A 26355-nucleotide genomic window follows, 5' to 3' on the forward strand; every position below is an offset into this window, starting at 1 on the left:
TAGACTGCGAAACAACGGCTTGAAACGGGGGTGGGGAGGGGGGTGGTAGTGAAAGAAAGGGGGGGGGGGGAAGAAATCTATGCAACATTTCATGCCAGGGTGTTTCAGAAGCCCCCTCGGAGGGATCCACACTATGCATTTTAATTGAGGTTTACACGTTTCATTTTTCAATAGAATGAACTGTGCATAACACATTTCACAATATGAAATGGAAAAGCCCTCAATACAGTTCATCTACTGGAAGGTTTTAACTCTAAATCCAGAAGAAGTCAAGCAAAATAAACACAGCAGGACTCCGACTTTCCTCTTCCAACACTGGGTCGTTTGCTTTGGCAGGAAAGGGGGAGGTATGGAGCGAGCGTGGGGGACCAGGAGGAAACAGGAATGCCCAGGAATCTTTAATCTCCTTCAAGACAATGTTCTTTGCGGTCCTGAATCCCTCTTGATCATTTTGCCACATTTGCTGGAAATCAATCCTTTTGCAATCAGCTCAGATTTCAAATAAGCTCGCCTAGCTGCATGTAAATGGGAATCTCAGATCCATTTGAAAACACAGCAGGAGGGCTAATTTGGAGATAATAGACCTTTTCTATGTGTTTGTATTCAAATCCACAAGGTGTTATACGGCTCCAGGAACTTGTTGGTTAACTCAGATTTTCTAACAAAAGCTCTGTCCGGAGCTGGCAGTGGCCTTTGAAAGCATGCATTTATCCCAACTCTAAAGGACTGACTGACCGAGGGAGTGACCGACCAATCCAGAGCACTTAGCTGATCGGCCTACAATCACATGGCATGTGAGCAGCTGCCTTCCAACAAGCCCTCAGAAGGCTGTGCTCCCTGTCTAGCATCTGATTCTCAGTGTCCATCCTAAAGACCCTGAAGAAGGGGGGAGCCCTGGAGATGCTGAGTGTCTCCAGGAGGCAGCACCCTACACCTGCTGCTCTCGACTGGTAGGACTTGAAGCCATCTGTGCCTTCCGGCAGGCTGACCCACTTCTCCATGGACGTGGGTAAGTTTGACTCGTGGGTTTGGGCAAGTGACACTTCTTTGGAGAATGTTTTGCAGTTAGACCAGTCATAAACACAGTCTTGTTTCTATCCATGAACCTGGAAATTACAAAAATCTGGAATTCTCTTCTCAATTTCTTTTCCTCTGTGATGTTCTTGAAAATCCTTTTCCTCGCACCAGGAAGTTACCTGCAATGAAAAAAAAAGTCATTATTATTTCTCCCCACAACATTAATCTACAAAGGAAAGAGACTGCAAACGAAGCTGGAAAGGCTCTCACCTTCCTTCCATTTTCCAAGTCCTAGTCATTCTTCAAGATCCACGCCCAACAAATCTTCACACTGATTTACCCTGGATGTGAGCTTCAGAATCATATATTGTTTAGGTCTCTTCCTAACCTGGTTTCTGTAAAAACTGAGGATTAGAACAAAGAATAAATATGAAGACCAAAGTATCAACTCTATTACCAAGTGGTTTTGCTAAGGCCAACACTTAGATCTGTGCAAGTCGACTTGTCCCCTGTCTCAGGCAGCCCTGTGCCAGGGCAAGGGATGGATACGTGCCCAGGTGAGACATACACCTTGGAAGAGAAGCACTGCGGGCAGCTCCATGTGAACAAGCTAGCTTCCAAGAGGAGGAAGAAGGATGGAACCGTCTGCAGCATGTTTCACCAATCACGTGGATCACTCACTCCTGCCCTCCACGGAGGGAGAGTGAATAAAAGGGAGAGAAAAGCCTGGAGTGCACTCAGGAAAATTCCTCCTCAAAAAAAGCCTAGGATGGGAAAAAGTTGTCCTCCTTTGAACACAAAATGCATTAAATTTTCCCATGCATGTTAGTCCTGTCCCTTTATCTGGATGTTTAAGCTTCTTCAGGACAAAGCCATATTTTACATGTCTTGCATCCCTCACAGATACAAATACAGTGCTGGGTAAATGAGTAGTTAATAAATATTTGTCTTTTAAAGGGCTAATAATAAGAGCAGGGGGTGTGAAAAGTTAATTGTTCAATTTTGTGAAAAACAATGAAACCTTAGAAATTCTAATCTGTTTCATCCATTGGTTGACCAGTTTGGACCTGGGTCCCAAATCAGACTGTCATATCCAAAAAATCTGACCTGAAACCATGCAACCTTATTATCTACTATAAAAAAACCCTTTATTTCACTATTCAGAACACATTATCACCCAAAGACCTTGAGCATGATTTGGCCTAAGTTTATGCTTTACAGACTTAGAATGTCTGTTCTCCCTTAATGAAGTAGCTATAGAAAATACTGCAAGAGTTGATTGAAAGGAAAAAGAAATACATACCAAATTACAAGGAATAAGAGCTGGCAACTATGGCTTAAGTGCAAACCCAGACAAGATACATCCAAATTCCTCCAAACTGGTTGATGAAAATCTTGTAGTTACACTAGCATCAGAACAAAGACAATCGATAATCTGAAGAAATGCCCTACACCAGCACACCAAGCAAAATGTGGGTGTAAAATTCCTGAATGTTTACACACCATCTGCCTCGATATTAAAAATGCAGTTCCGGGCGTAAAGGGAAGCATAACAAATTTAAAAACTTCTAAACTGGAATGAACGTTCTAAAATTCAAGCTCTAAAATTTCCCCCAAGTGGGAACTGACAAGGTGAAGCTTTCTTTCTGAACAAATACAGATTACAAGAGCATTAGTGAAACTGTTGCATATACATTGGTCAGTGTCTTCTCCCAGGAAAAGGTAATTTTTAAATATTCCTGAAGAAAAAAAACCCTCGCCGCAACCTGGAGCTAGATGCCTGCTGAGAAACCCATACCTAACTGAGAAACTATCTTCTATGGAGGAAGATCTACAACTCTGAACCATGATCCAGAAACAATTGATAGAAACACTCTGTGACAGCTTTTTATCACTGGCATTGGTGCATGCTGTCACTCTAGGGGTGCTTCTGAGGAACACCCTGAAAAAGGGGCCTTCTTGCCAGGTAGGCATTGCCAGGTACTGCTCCCTAGCAAGCCACCTTAGGAGGTGCTGAAACGCTAAGCATGGAAGCACCGTCATGAACTGGCTCCAAGAGGAGTCTCCAAAGCCTATCCAAACCTCTCCAGCTGCTCTGTAAACCATTTAAAAAGTCATTCCTTTGACTTACTGAAGCATTTTAGTCATTGCATTTAATAGACACTTATATAGTGCTTACTATGTGTCAAGAAGCATTCTAAGGCATTTATTGCTCTTAACAGCTCTGTCAAATGATATTCTCATTATTTCTAGCTTATTATACATGAGGACACTGGGCACAGAGAGACTAAGAAACTTACCTAAGGTCACACAGCCCATAAAGGATTTGAATGCAAACAGTTCAGGTTGCTGAGTCCGTGCTGCTCTCTCTAAGTGTGAGAAACCCAATACCCTCTTTGTCATGATCATCAAGGACAGGTCCTAGATACCTCTCATGGCAACTACTAATGTACAGCGTTTATATACGCATTGTCAAGACAGGATCACATAGACAGCATAATACTAATGTTCATGTTGTCAGCGTATGGAATATGTTAGAGTCCTCTCGCCAAGGAACTCAGACATAAAAGTATAGGGCCGGGGTTCTCAAACTAGAGCGAGAATCAGAATCACCTGGAAGACTTGCTAAAACTCAGATGGCCGGGCCCGACTCCCAGAGTTTCTAATTGTGTGGGGCCCAAGAAATGGCCTTTCCCACAAATCCCAGGTGCTGCTGCTGCTGCTGCTGCTGCTGCTGCTGCTGCTGCTGCTGCTGAAGGAAACCTGCACGAGTCTGCTCAGGCTGCCATAACAGAACACCAAAGGCTGGTGGCTTCAACAACAGAAACCGATTTTCTTACTCTTCATGAGCTGGGACGCTCAAGATCAAGATGTTGGGAGGTTCGGTTTCTCCTGAGGCCCTTTGTCTCTTACTGTGTCCTCACAAGGCCTTTCCTTTGTGTGTGGCCTCCCTCTTATAAGGACACCCGTCCTATAGTATTTGGGCCCCCCTCAGGGCCAAAGGATAACTCAGTCACCTCTTTGAAGGCTGCATCTCCACATGTAGCCACATAAATTAGGGCCCCCTCACAGGGTCTCTTTGAAACCTTAATTACCTCTTTAAAGGTCCTACCTCCAAATAAAGTTACATTCTGAGGGACTAGGTGGAACTTCAACTTATGAATTTTGGGGTGACACAATTCAGCCTATAATAGTTCCATACTTTGAGAGCGACTGGTCAGATACACGTGAAGGGCATGACCTGGCCAGGAACCCCATGAGGGCAATTACCCACTTGTGCCAACAATTGAATGTGTCCATTGAATCTGCTCCAATGATGAGTATCATTAATGCCACTCACTCCAAGCCCCCAGATGAGCTCTCTCAGATCTGGGGGTTTGCAGATGCCTCCAGATGTTGACTATATTCTTTTCTCTACCCTTTCTCTGAATTTTGGGGCTCACGTCCATAAAGACAAAAAAAAACAATATCTCCCTGAATGTACTCATGCAATCCAAGAATCAACCCTGCTGCATATAGAAATAAGATTGCCCCTTAAGAGCTAAACTATAATTATATATATAAAAAAAAAAAATAGGTCAGTGTAGATATGTAAAGCAACCTTAAAGAGAAAAATGGCTCCCTGCCTTAATCCTTTCTGGCTGCTATAATAAAAATACCATATCCTGGATGGCTTGTAAACAACAGAAATGTACTTCTCATGCTTCTAGAAGCTGGGAAGTCCAAGATCAAGGCACCAATACATTCAGTGTCTGCAGAGGGTCCACTTCCTCATAGATAGACATCTTTTCACTGAGTTTGCACATGGCAGAAGGAGCGAGGGACCTTATAAGGCACTAATGCCATTCAAGAGAGCTCCACCCCTGTGATCTAATCACCTCCCAAAGGCCCCACATTCTAAAAACATCACCTTGACGATTAGGATTCAACATATGAACTTGGGGAGGACACAGACTTTTTGACCATAGCACTCCCAGACCTACAAGTCTTGATTTTCATCAAATTGAAGGTATTTAGACACTTAAAACACAAGTCTGAAAGAAGGAAAAGTGGTATAGAGGAGAGGGGACTCCAAGCAACCAGCAGTGTTGGGCCATTTGAGTAGTTTCCAGGGACCAGTAAAACACTTGGTCAGTCCAGCTTGAATACCAATCCACCCGGTGATGTCTCTTCTCTGGAGACATATGCACTGGGATACACCAACAGAGCTGATGACATGAAATATTTGAGTCGTATTCCAGCCCTTATCCTTGCTTCAGGGTCACCCAGCAGCCATCTTTCTGATAATTTGGTTTCTCATGCACATAATATGTCTCCAAGGAGAGCATGCTTGGTCAGGCCAACCAGGAATTAATTTCTGGTCCCCTGGCAACTATATTTCTCACAGTAAATTATTAAGCTGGCTTCCTGACTTTATACATCAGCCTGTTGAAAGCTTTGATCATGTGAGAAATCTCCCCAGGAATTTCCTGTCAACTCAGGAATACCAACAATATGTCAGTTTCTGAATTTTGGAGCCCAAAGAGCCAGATTCTGATTCTCCCAGATGTATGCCACCTTCTGAACCCTCTAGTGACCAGTTACCCAATTGTGCAGCACCCCGGATGGATGACCCTGCTAGGATATCTGAGACATTTTGTGGTTGATCAATAGGACCATACTCAAAGGACAACTGAAGCATAGAACAAAAAGGACAGGCTTTGGGCTTAGACAAACCCGTGGTTAAATCCTGGCTCTCTGACCTACTGCCTTTGTTATTTAACCTCTGACTCTCAATTTTCTCATTTACAAAATGGAAAAAAAGCCTAGGTTATAAATCAGTGGTCCTAAAAGTAGAGGCCCTTGGTGCCATGGTCTGTTCAGGCTGCTATATATCATAGATTAAGTGGCTGACAAACAACAGAAATTGACTTCTCACACTTCTAGAGGCCGGGAAGTTCAAGATCAAGGTGCCAGCAGATTCAGTGTCTGGTCAGGACCTTCTTTCTGGTCCATAGATGGCCATCTTTCCACTGTGTCTTCATATGGTAGAAGGGGCAAGGGAGCTCTGTGCAATCTCTTTTCTAAGGGCACTAATCCCTTTTGTGAGGGCACTGCTCTCATGACCCCCACTTCTCAAAGAACCCCACCTCATAATACCCATCACAGTGGGGATTAGAATTTCAACAAAGGAATTTGGGGAGATGGGGACACAAACATTTGGTCTGTAGCACCAGACCAGCGGTGACCACACTTCCAGGAGCTCATTAGAAATGCAAATTCTTGCCCTGCCACAGCTGGGACAACAGAAGCCAGAATTGGGACAACCAAACCAGATGCTCCTCAGAGCCCTCACCACAGGCAAGAAGACGACTGCACTCAGCATCTGAGGCTCCATACAGGAGTGTGTGAGGGGGTTGGATTTCCTTCTAGAGTCCTTTCTAGGCTAGCCCCTCAGCCTCTGTGCCCAACTGCAGGAGCTAGGGAGAGCAATGCATGAAGGGTACCTGCAGGGAGGGGGTTGCACAGACCCAGTCCCTGCCCTCCCCCACACCAAACTCCTTCAAGAGCTCTGGGGAATGCAAATTTGTGAACCCTGCCCCAGACCTACTGAATCAGAAGCTGTGAAGATGGAGCCCAGCAATCTTGTTTCAATAAGCCTTCCAGAGGATTTTGATGCTCACTAAAGCTTGAGAAGTACTGATACAGGTTGTTGTGAAAATTAGAAATCATGTGTACTGTCTAGTATAGTGCCTGGCACAAATGCAGACACTCAGGGCATTTTTGTGGCTATTACTATTACCACAACAGGAAATTTAGAGAATGAAAGGTTCTCCCAAGATCCTATCCCCCTAGTAACTATTTTCATTTCCTACTGGGCCAAGGACACATTTTAAACATATAGTCAAGATCCTTGTATTTGTTTAATTTTTGTAGATTTTCCTTCTTTACTTAGTGGCACAGATACTTTTCCATGTGCTATATAGTCTACAAATTTCAATGGCTGCCTACTATTCCATCAAGTGGACATGCCATAATTTATGTAATTATTTCCTTAGTCGTTTTTATTGTTTGTTTGTTTGTTTGTTTAATTGGGGAACTGTGTTTCTTCAGGGCCCATCAGCTCCAAGTTGTTGTCCTTTGATCTAGTTGTGGAGGGTGCAGCTCACTGGCCCATGTGGGAATTGAACTTGCAACCCTACTTTTCAGAGCTTGCGCTCTAACCAACTGAACCACCCAGCTACCCTATTTCCTTAGTTTTGACCAATTATGCTGCTTCTAATTTTTCAAGAGACTTGTTTGGCATACAATTCATTCCTTTCCTTAGAACATTTCAAACTCCTAAACGGAAGAATATCCTGCCACAGAGAATAAATTTTTGTGAGTGTCCTTTATGGTCTAGAAATAAATAGTATACCAGTATTTACACTGGACTATCCCCTTCTAGAAATGGTATCCCTTGATTTTATTAGGCATAAAAATAGTCACTACTTTTAGAAATTTTTTAAATTACTACCAAGTTTGAATATCTATATTTACTAAAATGTGATGTAACTAATAAACTCTTATTTGAGTAGTTCACAGAAATTTAATTATTCTTCTCTATAAATCCATATAAATGAATGATCTTTTTTAAATCCGAAAAGTTATAATTCTGAATTGTTTGAAAACTGATGAATTTCTGTAGCCGTTTATGTGAGAGAAGATGTAAATAAACAAAATCAAAAATAAATTCCTTTTACAGTCTTGTGTTTAAATATTTAAATACCTGGTGAATTTTACTATTGATATATAATTCTAAATCCTGCCTTGTGCTAAATTGATGTATACAATATATGAACAAAATTGAAAGCAACATAACATTAATGCTCATATATCAGTTTAAGACATGTATTATGAACAAAAAATAAAAACAATATTTACCTGCAGTGTAATAAATTTAAACATGTAAGGGATTATCATATCTGCTTCTGAATTATTATGCTGAGAATATATATGAGCTGAAAGACTAGTATTTATGTTGTTGCTGTTATTATCATTACCAGAAAGAAAGATACTGTTTGGTAATGTAGTTTGGTGTGATTATAATAGGACAAATACTTACACTTAGTTATGGTTCTGTTAAGGTCCTGGAATTGTACATTTTTGTTTATCCCTATGAAAAGGATAACTATGAACTTCAGTTCCAAACGGTACTAATTATAGAAAATATCAAAACCCAACAAAATAAAGAGATATGAGATCTAATGAGATATCTCAACAAGGTTTCTAGAAACGAGATCAATTTATAAAAGCCAATCATATTTCTTCATTCCAGTCATAATCAAATAGAAAATAATATACTCTTTACAATAAAGCATTTACTATGGAGACTATTTTAAAATTCTATGGGATATAAAGTATATTAATAAATTGGGGAGCTTGACCATATTCGTGGATGTGATAACAACATAGTGAAGAAGCCAATTTTCTCCAAATTGACTTTCAGATTTAGTATAATCCCAACCAACACTTCAGAACATAGATAACCAAGTTAACTTTGAAAAAGAAGAGCAAAAAGGCAGGACTCACTCTACCAGATGTTAACACGTATCACAAAGCCTTAGTACTAAAAATAATATGAGGTTCACAGAAAAAGAAATACATAAACTGGATAGAATAGAGCTCAGAGATATGCAAACATACATGCACACAACATACATGCAGACACACACAAAGGCACTGATTTGTGATAAAAAGGGAAACCACAAAGCACAGATTATTTCTATGGTGTGTACACTTCTCACCAACTTAAATATTACTACCCTGTCCAAACCACTGTAATCCCTTCCATTGATTCCTGCAAAAGCCTCTAAGCTGGTCTTCCTGCTTTGTCTTTTGATCCGCTTCAGTTTACTTATCAGTGATACTGTTAAAACATCATCAAATTATGCTTATAATTTGATTTTTTTTTTTTTACATTTTTACTTTTCCCAGCTTTATTGGAATAAAATTGACACATAACATTATGTAAGTTTAAGGTGTACAGTGTTGATCTGATACACTTACATTATGCAAAATAATTACCTCCATACCATTCATGTTTGTGTTTTTAAATACCGACAACCAATTTGAAGACCTTTTCTGGTCCAATCAAATTAGGCAGAGAATAATAGCTAATAATTATTGCACACTTTCTATTATTAGGCACTATTTGACTTACACATCTTAATTCACAATCTTCCCAACAAATCTATGAATTAGGCACTTTTACTCTCCCCATTTGAAAGAAGCACAGAGGTAAGTGATTTACCCAAGGCCACAAGTTACTTAACTTCTCTGTGTTGAGGCACAGTTGAGATTTGAACCCTGGAATTCTGGGTCCAGAAGATGTGGGCAAGATTTGCAGCACAGAAAGATTTGTTTACTAGACTTTAAGATTCTTCACCTGGTTTTAATTAATTAGAAAATTAAGTCACATGTTCATAATTGATTTTACAGCTATTATGCGATTTTAGGGTGGAAGGGAATTATGACAAAACTACAAAAATCCTGACTCTGTTCCAGCTTTCTGATGTCTGCCTCCTTCTTACTACATGGTTCTTTACATTATTCTTCTCTGCAGTGTGCGCAGGAGACCTTTCCTTGTTTCCTTGGTTCCTGCATCTCTCTCATGGGAAGTCAAACTGATGAGGAGGGTGGAGTCTGGTAGGCAGGAAGGGAATTGATGATATATTTGCTATTGACAATGGACATTACTTTTTTCCAGCTTTGTTGAGATATAATTAACATATAACATTGCATAAGTTTAAGGTATACAATCAAATGACTTGATATATATATATATTGTGAAATGATTGCCACAATACATTTAGTTAATAGCTATCACCTCACATAGTTATATTTTTTTCCTTGTGATGAGAACTTTCAAGATGTAGTCTCTTAGTAACTTTCAAATATACAATATAGTATTATTAACTATAGTTACCACGCTGTACATTGGGTCCCCAGACCTTATTTACCTTATAACTGGAAGTTTGTACCTTTTGACTCCCCTTCACCCATTTACCTCTCCTCCCCTCCCCCACTGACATTATTTCATTTAAAATGTAATAAGCATGTCTCAAGAGCCTTCTAGAATTATCATAGATAATATTAATTGAATGCTCAATGCCTGTGCCAGACACTGAGCTATCTACTTGACCTATAGTATCTCACTTGACCAAAAAATAACCCCGTGGAAAAGGGAATTACAATCTTCATTTCCTAGATGGGGAAACTGAGACTCAGAGGGTTTAAGGTATTTGCTCGTGCTGGTAAAGACAGGAACAAGGATTTGAATTCAAGTCCACTCCAAAACCTAAGCCTTATGTTTCGCAAACGAAAAAATTTTTTTCATTGAGTAATGAAAGATTTTCTCACTAGAAAAAATAAGGCACAAGGGAAAACAGAGTAATCAAAGATAAGAGAATAAACACCTATGCCCCCACTACCCAGCTTCAGAATAAACTTAAGGCTCCGATGTTCATTTTACTCCTTCCCTCCCAGTGGTGACCATGAACCTGAATTTGGTGTTTACTATTCTGAGCGTTCCTTTATATTTTACTACTTCTCTTACCTAATCCTCTCTTTTTCACAAAGGTTACCATCAAATAGAGATGAAAACAGTTCTGTGTCATAGTTCTCAGACACTGGAGTGCCTTTATAGTATTGCAGACCCACTTGTATTTCCTCTCTGGTGGTTTCTCACGATGAGAGCCAACTTCAGGATTGAGCCTTTGAATAAAAGCAACTGAAGAGTTGCTAAGAGAAGTGAAGCACAGCTTCCTCCATTTTCATCAAATAGTTTTCAAAGAAACAAAGTTCACACCTTTTCAACAAGTCCTGAAAAGCTTAGGGTTGTTAATGGAAGCTCATCAGGAAGAAAACCAAGCTGGGAAACGTATCTTTTATCGTTGCCTCAAAACTAGGAAGGAGGCTAGGGGACACATGCAAATGAAAATATGTGAATAAACTCACTATAAATTCATTTGCGAACCAGGAGGTTTGAGCAGTAGGGGCTTTTGATGGCCCAGATGTTGTCTCATTCTTTCTCTGCCACTCAATCTACTTGGAGCTTTTCTTCTTTTTCCTTGTAATGCTCAAACACTGATGAAATTGTTTGAAATCATCCTGGGACTGAAGACAAAAATGCAGACGCAGTTATAGAAGCATAAACAGCTGAAGCATGAAACTAATACGATCAAGAAAAGTAATAGAAAAATCCTAGAGGCTGGTTTTGAAAAAAAAAAAAAAAGACAATGCTGAATCAGAATCTTTACTGCTGGGTAAATGAGCTGGAAGGACCATTGCTGGAGGGAAAGTAATAATTATTCACATCAACATTAGCTGAGGCTCGGGTTAGCTGTGGGCAGCATACCTTTCCTTTAAGGCAGTAGGTCAGAGCCAGGAGAGGGCAGCCTGCTTTGCTGTGACATTCTTCATTTCCCCACCACCATCTGTATGGTATGGTCAGACGCATTTCTAGGACCTCGTTCCAAGTCTGAGGTCAGATTTGGAATGGAATTCTTGCCACCTTCTGAGAGGCCAAAGCCCAGCTGGAAACTCTGAGCCTCCATGAAGTGCCACCTTCTGCTGGCTATGAGCTCTGTCCTCAGTGCCTCCCAAGGCTGCTGGCCAAGTGTGTTTCCAGAGAAGGGAGGCATCCTGCCAAGGGCTGAGATGAGGATGTCTTACAAAATGCAGGGCAGAGTATACCCTTCTTCCCTCGTATGGACTCAGAAAAATAAGGCAGAACAAATATCAGTCAGTGGTTACTTTGCACTCTGGGCAAACTCCTAGGATGTGAGACCATCAGGCAAAATTGGCCCTCCAGGCATCAGAGAAATCATCAGTAATGTGGGAGAAAGAGGCACTAGAGAAGTGAGGCAGAGGAAGTTCCAGCAGCTTTCTATGCTGATTCCTGAAGTTACTGCCAGAACACTGAGCTCAGAGTCACAGGTAAGTGCCCCGTGTCAACAAATTCTCCTCATCCAGCCTCACCTGTCAGACTCCCCCAGGACCAACCCCTCCCACGCAGGGTTCCTCCAGAACCAGCAATGGCTTGGTCATCTAAGCCATTTCCTTCCGTTAGGCTGTGCTGAGACCTTACTTTATTTATCAGCTTGACAATAACAAGAGTGGAAGGAGCAGATCTTGAAAAAGAACATCGTCTTTCGAGGATCTGCCTTAGGTGAGGCCAGTGCACTGTCTGCCAGCAAGCAGGCAGGGGCAGCTCCTGCTGCTACCCAAGGGGCTTCAGGAGGGTCTGGGGGTTTCCTGCTCTTGGGTGCATCCCCCAAATGTCCTCATCCCAAGCTTCGGGGTCCCATCGTTTCTACTCAGGGCCTTGGCTCTGACACAGGAAACCTGCTGGGGCTGTTCCTTCAGCCTCTTTTATGGCTCTGCCACCCTGACAGCTAGATCCTTGCCATTCAACGAAGCCTTCCCTGAAGCTGCAGGAGATGACAGTCTCCTTCAGAGCTGTCAGAGGCCTTCTGGTTTCAGAGCATGCCATGAGTTGGAAGTTGATTGTACTAGCCTTTAACTGTCCTTTTAAAGTTTGTTTTTAAGACATACAGTGCAGTTAACAGAATAGCACTCTACCATCCTCACAACTGCCATGCACCGTCAGCAGTCACCACGTGACCGGGGGCCTTCCAGCTGCACTGCATCCCAGGGAAGCACAGGTGAAAGAAAGCCCGAATAACTGCACTGCTGCTGCATGCCAGGGTGACCCCACTCACCGTGAACAAAGGGATCTTCAGTGCCATCAGCCTGCCGAGTTATACAGCTCTGGGGCTGCTTCCCTCAGGCTTCTATTCGGCACATTCTCTCCATCAAAACACCCACAGGGTCTCCGCCTGTACGGTTCTCTTAGTTCCTTTGACACGTAAGCTAGTACTTCCTAGAGCACACTTTGCTTGGGTTCCCCGAGAAGGCGGAGCCTGAGCCAGACAACTTGTAGCCCATGTTAAAAGCTCACCACTTGCATGTGTGTTGTGCAGGAGTGGGCATGGGTACCCACTGGGCGGGAAGCAAGGTGTTGTCAGGTTGTCCCTCGGTGAAGTCCCTCAGGGCCCTGCAGACCTGGAACAAGAGAAGGCAGGACTGAGAAAACATAAACAAGTGCATAAGCGGGTCTGATGCCATGGGCTTTCTAAACTTGGGGGGAAAAAATGGAAAGGCAGCCTAACACCTAATGGTTCCCAGGGCAGCATCACAACCTCTGGGCACTGACAAAACCAGAGCTGGAAAGCCAATGGGACACAGAGAAATCCAAGTGTTCACAGCCATGCAGAAAAGAACCAGTCCTCTTTTGTATACATGGAACAACGAAAAACACAAATGTCTTACCTGCATGTGAAGTATCCCTTTTTATGTGATCATCTACTGTCCCATGATTAGCATTTATCCAGTCCATCAACAAATCTGATATTTGCTGGCATCCCCACAATGATTCTCAGCACTTCCTTTATTCACCTTGACATGGCATTAAGTTCTTAAATAAAATAAGTTGCAGAGTTTGGACAGTGCTATACTTTTCTGTTATATTTGTGGGAAGGTACCCAGAGGCAAATATGATGAAAAACTCGGGGCGGGGGCAGGGAATGTAGTATATAGTCTAACAATGTCGTCATTTCCACCTCAAGGCACTTCTCTAATGTTAGTTATCGCCTAGACCCGCAGTGAGCAAACTACTGCTCCCAAGCCAAATCTTGCCACTACCTATTTGGTAAATAAAGTGTTACAGGAACACCCATGCTCGTTCCTTTAAATATTGTCTGGCAGCTTTCCTCACTGCAACAGCAGAGCTCAGTCGTTGTGACAAGATCATATGGCCAGCAAAGGCTACAATATCTACAAACTAGCCCTTTATAGGAAAAGCATGCGGACCCCTGGCCCAGACTGAAGACCCTACTAAGACAGGTTAGTTAGTATGATTCCTAGGTAGATAGGTAGGTCCCTGGTAAAATAAAGAAAAGACAGCCATATCCTAAAACTTCAAGTTTTGAAATCACTCCTTCACTCCAGGACATAATGTAACAAGGCCTTAAGGTTAATCATAAAATTCATTTGGGCCTGACAAATGGAATAGATCTGATAGATAAGAGGGGGTTACTTTGCTAATTCCTTTAGGATGGGCAGCAGAACAAACCTGAGAGACGAATTTCATTAGAAGGCACCAGCTCCCTTCTTCAAACAAGTTCCCTTCTCCAAACAGCTCCCCTTCCCCAAGCAGACAAGGGAAGGTATAAAAGTAAGAGCTTTTGCCTCAGTCACGGGCACCCCCATTCGGGACCCACTCCCACTCGGGAGTTGCCACCTCTTCTCCTGCCTCTAATAAAATATCCAGTTTTTTAAACTTTTTGCCTCTCCCTGATCCGTGTTTCCATTCTTCGGCTTCACGAGACACGATCCCGGCCCGCACTCAGAAACTGCCGGCAGATCCAACATCACCTGCGTCACTACATGAGCTTTCCCTTACAGGTAGGCGCTCCAGCTTGGCGATAAGCCAAGGCCGGTCGCCAATCCTTCAGCCGAGAATAAGAAACTTCCGTTTCCTAATCACCACGCTTGTGTCAACACACTTGGCTATTTCTTTCCCTTTCTGTCACGATTAATCCAGAAGCTGTTAGCTGCAGAAACAGGAGATTCATGGAGTGAAAACAAACACAAAGGAGATATGGTGGCTTTCCCTTCCTTTCGTCTAAAACACAGTTCTCAGATGCTTCCGTCCAAACTCGCGTTTAAAAAGCTGCTCCACACTCCCAGCCCTGACTAAACTCAGGCCCCACCCAGGCAGTCCCAGGAATTGTGATGATGTAAGGTAGGTGCTTGGGGAGAAAAAAGAATCTCTTTTGAACAGGTTAAGTAAATAACAATTCTCACCAAAGTTAGAACCTATATGTTTGGTACGCTCTGTGAAGTTGGGCCCAATTCTAATGTCTTCCCTCGGTGTCATTAGGTGCTCTGATGGGTAAACCAACTCCTTCAAGGCACCAGGGGCTCATCTCCTTAGTGTTTCCCTAGAACTAGTAAGTAATGTTCCACTATATCCTTATGGGATTCCAACTCAACTTCTCTAAGAAGCAAGATAACCAAAAACATGCCTTTTGGCAAATAACAAAATATAAGGAGATGCAATTCTGCCAGATGAAAAAAAAATCCCAGAATTTCAATTTGTTGATTCATTGATGGGTATAATTAATCTCATAACTTGCTAAACTCTGATGGAAACACAGAAGAATCTGCCATTTTGCATATTCAGCTACATCATGGGCCAGATTGCATCTGCACAAACACAACAGATATAAAAATCCTCAAAACTCACCTGTAGCCCTCAGTGCGGTTCACTTGGATATGGTGATGGCATTCTTCCTGGTTTCTCTGCTTTTCATTTTCTTCCTCTCCAGTCCCACACATATTTCAACCGTGTTGTTTCTAAAACATACACCAGAGAATTGCAGTTCCCCTGATTTAAAATTTTGCAACAGCTCCCTCCTTGTTACCTATGCAGAGAATTCAAGCTCCTTAGCAAATGAGACTCTTCACAATAAGACCCAAACCTAAGACATCAGCCTCATCTCTATTGTTGTAAGCATGGCCTTTGCCCTGGGTGGATGTTATACTGGTTTTTCCTTGGTCCACAAACAAGGTAAATACACATTCCTGGACAGGTCACCAAGCCACACAGCTAGCTCTCCAACCACAAAGTGGAGGGAAGCCCAATGTTGTAAAACACAAACAAAAATGTTTAAAGCCATTACAAGGTTCATCTCTCAATGAGTCCTCCAAAGCCCCAGTGGACCAGACCAAGAAAGCAAGCTCAGTATGGTCTTCAACCTACCGCTAGATTACACACACTCCTTCAAGTGACTATCTCCCCCCTGCTATGTCTCACAGGGCCCTCATTTTCTCACTCTCTTCCCATTGATTTTCCTTGAGGATATAGTCTGATGGGTCTCGCTCTTTGTCTATCTCCGTCTCTCTCGAGACAGATAGGTAGATAGATAGGTAGATACATATATACGTACATATAGATAGAGCTGTATCTCATTCAGTGAGGCAGCTGGGAGGTCCAGAAGAGCTGCAGGGTATTCGACAACCTTCATTTATTCATTCAACACAACCTTCATTTATTCATTCAACAAACATTTTAAAGCACTGACTATGTGCCAGACCCTGTACCAATGAGCGTATAAAATGAGTATTCACTATTGTATATGCACTATGGATGTGCACAGTGAAGGAACTCACACCCTCAGGAAGCTCACAGTTCCCTGATTAGCAGCTCTTACCTACATTTTCAAAATTAGTGCTATTTTCCCAGTTTCCCTATGAGCCCTGGGAGCTTTGGAACAAAACCACAAAGCCAGTGTCTAGGGATCTCCAGATGATCTTGTGGGTACATGGGCTGGTCACTGGACTGTAAACTCCATGAGGGACGTTCCATCATGCCGCAGCAATGAGCACAGAGCCATAGGGCAATTATAATCCATTCTAAAAGAATATTGTCCAAGTTTCTACCACAAATGCTACCCTGCCATTTATATCTCAGGAAAAAATGCAGCAAGGACCACGCACCTGTTACTCAAAGTAGCTCCTCATTTCAGAGTTTGAGAAAACGGGACGTTATCACTGGAATTCATAAGGAGAAAACAAACACTGACTTTCCCTCCGTGTGGTGGTCATCTCTCTTATCCTATAAATAAGGGCAATGGCCTACAATCTTAGATCCCCCGCTGGCATTCTTCCTTCACCAACTAACTGCAAACCCTGCCACTAACCCTGCTTTCTAAATGTCTTTTGGGTCATGTGTTCCCCCCACCCTGAAGCCTTCAGAGACCCCACTGCCCTGATCCCAGATGCCTCACTCCAGCATTCAAGGCCTCCATAACCTGGCCCCAAACTTATATCCCCGGTACGAACCTCCTGGGCATCTCAAACTGGTACCCCCACTGTTACCTACCAAGCCATGTCCATTCCCATCATGATCCTTTTAAGATGTCCTCTCCTTTTCTCACCATTCACCCAAATTCCCCACATCACTCCAAAGCTACCCAAAGTACCGTGGCTCAGGGGCCTTCTCTATACACTTCTGCCAACACAGAGTGGTCTCTTCATCCCGGGAGCATTAGCTTGATCCTTGTGCCACTCATTACAGACTATCCTGCTGGTCAGCTTCTCGTGTGTCTGTCTTATCTCCTAATTAAATTGCAAGCTCCTTTTGAACACAGGAACCATGTCGTATTACCACGTACATGCTTAGCATCTACCATGATGCCCTGTTACCATCCTTTTGAAAAGGGGAAGACCTGTATTTCTCAAAGAAAGAAGACTGAAACATCCAGGCTGTCCCTACTGAAGAAAAATAGATACAGTGGACGCAGGGTCCACACAGAGCTTCCTTGGGCAACCCTGCTGGAGACTCTTGACCCAACACAATCAGAGGACAAAATCCCAAGTGCCAAGTTCTTCCTAATGGTCCACATGGCAAAGAGCCTGAGCTTTGGGAAGACCCCTTCACTCTAGACTCTCTACACTCCATGGAGTCAGGTCTCTTCCTCATATGTATGTAAGAGAGGAGATGCAGGTTAAAACAAGCATACTGAATTAAGTGTGTACACAAGTACATTTCCCTCTGCATAAAGAGGCACAGCTCCTACCCCACCCCATACTCTTTTACTGGAATCTCCACAGCACTTGAATCTCAGCATAGAACAGCTCTATAAGATCTTTTCCTTTGATAAAAACAAAAAAAATTAACCTTCACACATCAACTAAAAATTTCCCAAAGCCTAGAACCTGACTATGCCTAAACTCCATGAATTATTCGTGCTGTTTCAAGTGAGAGAAATCAGATTTAATTAGATTCGGAGGGGGCAAAATTAAATGGAAAATATCCTCATTTGTCTACTGAGCTGTTTTAAGAACAGGTTATCTTGGGCTTTCTACAGAACTGTATATACTGAGAAACAAAAGATAGTTCACTGGATTGGCACAAAGGAAATAAATATAAAACCAGAGTCTTTCTCAGACCCACATGGAGCCTGTTTCTATTAAACCCAGGCGAGAATGACACCGATACCAAAACATGCAAACCCTAATAAATTAGCTGTACCCAATTATTAAGAAGGCAGCCTTAGGTCATAAAAACGATTTTGTGAAATTGATCTTAAATGAAAAATGTGTAATTACACTTAAAGCAGTTACAGGCTGCTAGTCAATGAAAAATTTATATTTCCTGTGGAGTTGTACCACTTTCTGTGCATATAAAATTAGTTGGACACGTAGAACTTACATTACAATCGGAAGTGGTTCAAGAGACAGAAACATTTTTCAATATACTTTTCTAAATGATCCCACAATCTGGCCAGCTATGCACCCAATGTGCATGTTTAATTTTATTGCTTCCAGCCAAAAGCCTCGTGTTCAGAATTCTAAGCAAGAACTATACAATACTTTTTAAAACCATAAGTGCATTTTTTTCTACATATGCCTATGGTTATTCTTTCTTTAAGATCTGAAAAACTTAGTTTTTTAGTAAAAGCAAAAATAACTTAGGGGGAAAGGATGCATATGCATGAAAAGTCATGGGATTCACCATCCACATCCCATCCATCGCCAACTTCTGTAGGTTCCATCTCCACATTTATCTCAAAACCATACACTCCTTTCCCTGCTGACAGCCTGGCTCAAGCCACCATGGCACCAACTTCTGACAGGCCTTTTTCCTTCTGCTCTCGCCCCTTCCAATTCATTTTTCCCACAATAGGCTGAGAGATCCTTTGGAAACTGTAATCAGAGTATATCACTGCTCTGCCTCAGACCTTTCAAAGGCTTCTCATCACCCTTAAAATAAAACTCAAACGCTTCTTGTGGCCTACTCGGCCTGGCTTGATCTGGCCTCTGGCCCCCAGACCAATTTCGTCTCTTTCCATTTCTGCCCTCCTGAAAAGTGGACCCCACACGGTCTCCTTTCCATTCCTGAAGCTCTTCTACTTCTAGCACCAAAGCACTTACTATTTCTTTCCCCTGGAAGGCTCTGTGCCTGACTCATGATATCTCAGTCCCCTGCTTATTTCCTGTAGGATAACCATTTTATTAATTTGTTTACTCTTTGTGGTTTGTTTTAGCTTTCAGTGAACACAAAAATATTAAGTAAATGAAATAACATATTTAAGAAATTGTAAATTCATGAAACACTTGTATAAATAAGCAAATAGCTTAAGGGAAGTTCAGATATAAGCGTACAATTGTCTGCCAAAATAAAACTAGCAACTTTCGGGGCTGCAATTTCTACTTTTTAATTGCACTAAAAATTACAATGTGTTAGCTGTTTTTTGTTTGTGTATCTGCTTAAAGACACTACTAAAATAAGAAGTCATACTACTAAAAAAGAAAGTCATGCTACTAATAAACACATGCAATTTTTAGACCTCTTTTTTTACGAGCATTTCAAAATGTAAATTTACACATAAATTTCACCAAAGACGGCCATTTAAAGAGCTGATCTGTCTTATCTTTTGATCGTTTGGTAGTACTACTTATATGACTTGCCTGAAATAGTCCCAATAGGTAAATATTAAGCATTATTTCCAACACTAAAGGTTGGAATCAAGTAGTTTATCCACAACACCCACCAACTAATCATACATAGGTTTGCAAAACTTAGAAATTGAGGAAATGCAAAGAAGTCTAAAACAGAGTTGCACCCATAATGGATCCTCCAAACCATTCTTGATACAAAACAAAGATGGGAAGAGTATGGATAAGGAAAGAGGAGGGACTCAAAACAAGGAGAGGTCGTCATGGAGACAATGAGGTCAGGGAAGCCGTGAGCTGTGCTTTGCAGAATGGGAAGGCCTCAGATACAAGAGGAGAGCGGGGAAAGTCCCAAAGAGGGGAAACGCGGTGACCACAGGTGCCAAACACATGTGGATAGCAGTGAGTAGCTTGGTTCAACTAGAGCAGAGTTAAAACTGGAGAGAAATAGGAAATCAAGAGTAGCTCAAGAGTATTTGTGAGTGAAAAGTCATATTTAGCTGGCAGCAGCTTACTATGTTTGGGCTCTATAATATTGAAGAGCTATGGTTTTGTGCAAAAATAATACATTATTGGGAGATGATAAATGCTTCTGTGCTGAGGAACTGGGCATGTGAGGACCTATATTACACAGTGGAAGAGTATCTCTTAAAACTCAGGATAAACACATACCTTTTTAACCTTCAAATCAACTACAGTACACCAGTGTACACTCTTTGTAAGAATCTTTAATTTGGGGAAATAAGAATTTTAGAAACCTGGCATGAAGCTTTGTTCAGAATGAAGAAAAGAAGTGGCCCAGAGAAAACGGTGAAATCACACTGTGAAATAATGACCAAATATGACTGAGTTCTAAAATAAACATGCATACCTGTATTCTTCGTCATTTATCTAACACTTCATTGTTCAATGTAATTTAATAGTGATTAAGTCTTCAAAAAACGCTTTATCAAATAAGAATGAGGAATTAGGTGACATGTCCGAGGTTACAAAAACAATGTAAACAAGTAGTGAGGACAAGAACTTTCTGCATTCAGGCACCTTGCTTCAGTCTCTGGACCATTTTAAAAACAGTAGCTAAGATCAGTGGGAGTTGTTCCATGTGCAGCTTAGAGACAAGTTTCTGGTGGTGTAACCATTCGAAGACCTTCTGAGGTAAAGATAAAGAATGGGAACATTCACAAGGATAGGAATCCAAACCACCTGTCAGGTGTAGGCCCTGGGGTAGACTTGTACCTGTTCCATACTTTATACCCATCCTATTAGTATTTTGTAACCACAAGAAATGTGGCCTTGCTAGATTATTGGTAACATGTCCCCTTAAGATGCCAAGACTTCAAAAGTTTAATGTTATCTCTTGAGGAATGAAACCAATGATCTCAAACATACTAATTGGTTGTCATGGGAAACCGTAGTCAACGTGGTTTCTATGAATGGCATAGAAAATTCCTTCCTTCCTTTGCTAGTTAGGAAGAGACTCAAATCTCTATGTCTCACTTGTTTTCCTTTATGACTGATTGAATTAAATAAATCAGTGGCTCAAATGCATCATTTTAAAATAACGGCATATGAAAGATTTTATTTTTGTCAGTACACACACACACACACACACACACACACAACCAGGAATCAGAGAAGAGTGTAGCAGCACAGAGAGTATCTGTGAGCTCAGGCTGCTATAACAAAATACATAGTTTGGGTGGCTGAAACAACATTTATTTCTCATAGTTCTGTAAGCTAGAAAGTTCAAGACCAAGGTGCCATCAGATTCAATCAAACCTTGGTGAGGGCTTTCTCCCTAGCCTTACTGCTGTATCCTCACATGGGGGAGAGAAAGAGGGCTCTAGTTTCTTCTTTTTCTTATAAGGGTACTAATCCCGGGGGGGTGAGGGGGACACTCTCATGTCATTATCTAAACCTAATTATCACCCAAGGGCTCAACCTCACTTTGGGGATTAGGACTTCAACATATTAATTGGGGCAGGGGGCACAAATATTCAGTCCATACCAGCAAGCTAACCTCTGATAAATCACTTGTATTCTTCCAGTTCAATCTCAGATTGTCCAGCAGCTTCCCAGGAAAGACAGTACAAGATCAGCTTCAGTAGGAGGCATCCTTCCCCCACGGCCAGCAGGTCTCTCCTGAAGGCCAGAGCAGGGCAATTTGCCTATGCACACCTAGCTTGTGCCACAGTAGGAAGACCCTGTCCCCTCCCCACAGAGGACAGACAGAGCAGTGGGGTTGACCAGATACTACATGATGCACACTATTTGAGCAGAGACAAAAGAGCATTCATTCAGTATGAACCAGACAACGATGTTCCCACACAAGCTAATAGGCCCAGCATACTGGGTGGGCTCCTTAGCTCTGGGTAAGGAAGTGTTCTAAGCCCAAAGCCAGTTCTTATGCAACCAAGTGGTGCTAAAAGGCTACCTGCATGAGACGGCCTCTCCCAACAACCAAGTTTGTCTACCTGGTACCCTATTTACCTGCAGAGCAGATGCACCCATGTATAACACACGTCACTTTTACAAAGAGATTTCCCTGGGGAAAACATTCAAGTACTTTCAACATACTTATATTTTAACATACTTTAAAGTGCTTTCACAAGGAAGAAACACTTTATGGAAATACAGTATATTTTATAAGAGTACTAACTTTGGAGGGAAAGGGTTTAAAATAGCCAATAGAAATTTATTGGCATCAGTGAATACTAGTGCATGATTAGAAATGTACTAGAAAAATGTTTAAATTGAAGTTTTTAGACTATCCCAGAGGGTCTTAATCAGCTGTGTGGCCTGAAAGGAGGTTATTTTTGCTGAGAGTACAGACTGGACGTGAAAATTTTTTCTTTTGCTGCAGTATTTGTATAAGACAGGGGAACTGGACACAGGGTAATTTTTTACTACATTGGGAGGTAGGTGGGGATAAGAAAACGGCTCTTAGGCAAATATGAAACACTCAGTTGAATGAGGAAACTGCTCCCCTTCCCTTTTCCTGACAGGGCCATGGGAGGACAATAGAAACTTGGATAAAGCACCCAAAGAAAGGCAACCTATCAACTCCCAGGACCTCTTTTCTTTGTTTCTTTGGTCTACATTCACCTCTCACTTACCCAGGTGGAGGGAGAGAAAGGAGGGGAGGGGTGTGTGCTGCTGGAGATCAAATGACATCTTCTGGCTTCTGTTCATGAATCCAGCAGGAATCAGACTGCAGCTTTGGTGTGAAGCACAGCAGCTGCGCATTGTTTTTCCTATTACTAGTTTATAGCGAGCTATGAGGTGAACTTCCTAAGACCCACAGCGAGTGAGCAGTGGAGGTGGCTCTACAACCTGGGGCCCCTCTGACTGCAAAGTCCGGGCTTGCTGTGTGGGCAGGAAAGAGCAAGCCCCAAAAAGCTTCCACCGCCCTCCCCTTATCTTGGGTTCCCACACTTTTCAACATGCCACATTCTACATAAAACATTTAATGACCAAGGCTCCAGAACACTCGTGCACCCTGCTAATTTCCAAAATGGTTATGAACCTGAGAAATGAATGGTGCACTTTAGTCTCGGAACATAATTCCATCTTCGCCTCTACACAGCTAAGTGAAAATGTTTGCTTCATGTGGACCAGAATAAGATTACATCTTGCCAACAAATGAATTTGCAGCTTTTCCCTTCCTTCTTGCAGTTGTCCTTCCTTCAGGCTATCCAGTTCCCCATACAGGCACTTCCTCCTGCCATCCTCACACTTCAGCTCTTTACACCTGCTTACTTAGGTCCTTGTCTTATTTCTTTAGCACGTTGAAACTCTTGGTAAACAGTTACTACTCTCCCGGCCCTTGAAAGGCCTACCATGAACCTTGTTAGCAAGGCCAAGACTTTATATATATTGCTTATACAGGGGGTGCCAAAAAAAGGTATATACATGACTTGTATTCATCTTTTGTTATCGGCATATATTGAGTATTACAATTTTAATATACTTTTTTTCCTTTCTTAAAATGTATATCCATTTTTTTGGCACCCTCTGTATTCAAGGCATTTGTATTGAATACAAGGATTCTACACAGGTTGTTTTTTCCCCCCAATTGTGTGGGATCATATGCTTTCCACCCCCAAATAAAGTTAAACTTCAGATAAATTCAGCAGTCTGTTAACTGCAGTTCCGTTACCAGGTACTTTCACTTCCTAACCTATCCATTACCATATGTACTATAAATCCACTTAAACTGAGTAAATGCTCCTACATTCCAATGTATATACAGCCTCATTTGATCTTCCCTTAGGCTATGCAAGCTCACAATATGCCTCCTGAATCATTCAAGATTAAAGCATATTCCGTATTGTGTAATTTATTGTCTAATAAAACAACAGCCCTAAATGGTTTTGTCCATTTGAGCTTTGTCCATTAGGTATTAATATATTGGGTATATATAGGGTATATTGAAAAATTAAATTACAAAACTAAATATAAAAAATTAAGTGTGACTTTAGAATTAAGCATAGTCTAATTAATTTCATAAAATATACCTGATATAATGTACACTAACCCAGTGTTGGAATAAACAGAACATTTCTCTCCTAACTATACCCAATAATAATTCATGGTACTACACAGTCAGTTTTTAAATAGTATCAGGCAAGTAGATGAACAGTAAATACAAGTATATAGTTATTACATTATTGACTATAATCCCTATGCTTTACTTCACATCTCCATGACTATTTTTTGATATCCCTATCAACCACCTCCACCCTCATTACCTTCAATATTACCTTGAATTCACTGTCATCTTTTCAGGTGAGTGGAGGCCAAATGGACTAAGGTCTGGGCCAGGTGGAAGAACCCAAGACCCTGGGCATGGAGGGGTCTATCACTTACCCATAGGCTACAACGATAGGCAGCATCTTGAAAAGGAGCCAAACCAAAACCCAGGCGGACCATCCAGCTGAGTCATCATCGGGGAGTAGGGATGGAGACCAAGTATCTGAGTGCAAGCAAACAGAATCAAATGAGATCCACTGGGGAGGGAGACATCTGGAAAAACCTCCGGCTTTTCAGAAGGCTGCTGCTGTGCCTTTCTTTTTACAGGGTGCCAGTAGCTTTAACTATGGAGAGAGCCAAGAAAGTTACCAACCTGACAAGTGTACTTTCCTCTCACAAAACGGAAGGAAAAGAGGGAGGGATGATTTGTTCTACTTCTGTGAGAATTAATCCAAAAATGTATATGGAACCACAAAAGACCCTAAATAGCCCAAAGCAATCTTGAGAAAGGAAAACAAAGTGGGAGGTATCACGCTCCCTGACTTCAAACTATACCACAAAGCCATAAGCATCAAAACAGCATGGTAATGGCACAAAGCAAACACATAGATCAAAGGAACAGAATAGAGACCCCAGATACACCCACACTTATATGGTCAACTAATCTATGACAAAGGAGGCTAGAGTATATAATGGGATAAAGATAGTCTCTTCAATAAATGGTGGGAAAATTGGACAGCTACATGCAAAAAACAGTGAAACTAAACCACTTTCTTACACCATATACAAAAATAAACTCAAAATGGGTTAACGATTTAAATGTAAGACTTGAAACCACAAAACTCCTAGAAGAAAACCTAGGCAATAAATTCTTTGACATTGGTTTTAGCAATATCTTTTTGGCTATTTCTCCTAGGGCAAAGGAAACAAAAGCAAAAATAAACAAATGGGATTACATCAAACTAAGAAGTTTTGCACTGTGAAGGAAATTACAAACAAAATGAAAAACAACCTACTGAATGGAAGAAGATATTTGCAAATGGTATTTCCAATAAAGGGTTAATATCCAAAATATATAAAGAACTCATACAACTCAACACCAAAAACACAAACAATCCAATCTAAAAATGGACAAAGGACCTAGACACTTCTCCAAAGAAGACATACAGATGACCAACAGACACATGAAAAGATGCTCAACATCACTAATCATCAGGGAAATGCAAGTCAAAACCACAATGATATACCACCTCACTTCAGTCAGAAAGACTGTCATCAATAAATCAAGTGCTGGTGAGGATATGGAGAAAAGGGAAACCTCATGCACTTGTTGGTGGAATCGTAAATTGGTGCAGCCACTGTGGAAAACAGTATTGAGGTTCTTCAAAAAATTAAAAATAAAACTACCATATTACCCAGCAATTCCACTCTGGTATTCACTGGAAGATATCAAAAACACTAATTCAAAAAGGTATATACATCCCTATGTTTATTGCAGGATTATGTACAATACCCAAGATATGAGAGCCACCTAGGTGTCTGTGAATAGATGAATAAATAAAGAAAATGTGGTACATATGTACAAAGGAATATTACTCAGCCATAAAAGAAAACGAAATCTTGCCATTTGCAACAATGTGGATGGACCTGGAGGATATTATGCTAAGTAAAATAAGTTAGACAGAGAAAGACAAATATCATATGATTTCACTTACATGTGGAATCTAAAAAACAAAACAAATGAATAAAACAAGAACAAACTTAAAAATACAGAGAACAAACTGATGGTTACCAGAGAGGAGTGGGTGGGGATAGGTGGAAAAAGGGGAGGGGATTAAGAAGTACAACCTTCTAGTATAAAATAAGTCATGGGACTATAATGTACAGCATGAGGAATATAGTCAATAATATCATAATAACTATGTATAGTGATAGATGATTACTAGACTTACGATGGTGATCACTGCGTAAGACATGTAAGTGTCTAATCACTACATGGCACAGCTGAAACTAATATAATATTGTATGTCAACTATAATT

General features: G+C 41.4%; 2 long non-coding RNA genes across 2 annotated transcripts; both read right to left on the reverse strand.

Moving 5' to 3' along the window:
- Positions 1 to 100: 100 nt before the first annotated feature.
- LOC141571829 (uncharacterized) lies at positions 101 to 4457 on the reverse strand. Its single transcript, XR_012496886.1, has 2 exons — positions 1288 to 4457; positions 101 to 1196 (listed from the first exon to the last, which is right to left on the reverse strand). It is a non-coding gene; the product is annotated as an uncharacterized LOC141571829 (long non-coding RNA).
- Positions 4458 to 10292: 5835 nt separating this feature from the next.
- Positions 10293 to 24539, reverse strand: LOC141571830 (uncharacterized). The gene is made up of 3 exons (XR_012496887.1): positions 24433 to 24539; positions 15350 to 15459; positions 10293 to 13104 (listed from the first exon to the last, which is right to left on the reverse strand). It is a non-coding gene; the product is annotated as an uncharacterized LOC141571830 (long non-coding RNA).
- Between the last annotated feature and the right edge of the window lie 1816 nt (positions 24540 to 26355).

This window comes from Rhinolophus sinicus, linkage group LG05, assembly GCF_036562045.2.
Source record: "Rhinolophus sinicus isolate RSC01 linkage group LG05, ASM3656204v1, whole genome shotgun sequence".
Taxonomy (NCBI): Eukaryota; Metazoa; Chordata; class Mammalia; order Chiroptera; family Rhinolophidae; genus Rhinolophus; species Rhinolophus sinicus.